This window comes from Nicotiana attenuata, unplaced genomic scaffold (assembly GCF_001879085.1).
Source record: "Nicotiana attenuata strain UT unplaced genomic scaffold, NIATTr2, whole genome shotgun sequence".
Taxonomy (NCBI): domain Eukaryota; kingdom Viridiplantae; phylum Streptophyta; class Magnoliopsida; order Solanales; family Solanaceae; genus Nicotiana; species Nicotiana attenuata.
The window spans coordinates 17,501-18,364 of NW_017675572.1; positions in this window are offsets into that span (position 1 = coordinate 17,501).

Consider the following 864-nt stretch of genomic DNA (forward strand, 5'->3'; position numbering starts at 1 on the left):
AATAGAAGAACATCTTTTGCTGCCAGCGCTTGAAATCAATCCCGGAAAATTTTCCGGGTTTCTCCGCCGGTGCCAATGCTGCCGGTGTCGTTCGGCTTGTTGAGGCATTGGCAGTCACCATTGGAACAGCTTGGTTCTCATTCTCATTAGTCATTTCTGTAAAAGAATGACACAAACGTTAAAATCACGTAGATTTTAATAGAGTACAAAACCACAAAGGTTTTACTCTTCCAGAAACAGTAAGTACAAATACAGAAAATATATTAAATTCCTTAAGCTTGTTAGTAGACTGTATTTGTAAAATAATTCTGGAAATATAAATGAATATAAACAGAAATGAACATAAACAGAAATGATATAAAACCAATTCGAGCCCACTGAATTCACAGTGTTTCCTTAAGGAATTTAATCCCCTCCTAGTACCCAAGGTTATGGATTATTTCCTCCCAGGATAGAACGAATTACACACTGGTGTAGTGGTACTTCAAACCCCAGTGTTTCAGCGAACACAAAGTTCGGTTGCAAATCACACTTACTTTTTTCTTTGTTTGATGCTAAAAGTATGCAGAAGAAGGAGAGAAAACTCAGAAAATCTTAGTGAAATTCTGAGCAGAATAGTGTTGTATTTATAGCAAAAGTTGGGCTGAAATCAGAAGAGGTGCAACTCTTCAGAATGGCTGTTTATGCAAAACGCCCACAGCATAAATGCCATTACATAAATGGCCATTTACTCAACAATAAAGAGGGAAAATAAAGAGGGAAAATTGAAGAGGGTAGTTACTTTTCTGTTACCAAAACAGAGAAACGGATTGGAATTAATATTAATATTTAATATTAATATTCTGTTATTAAAACAAATATTTA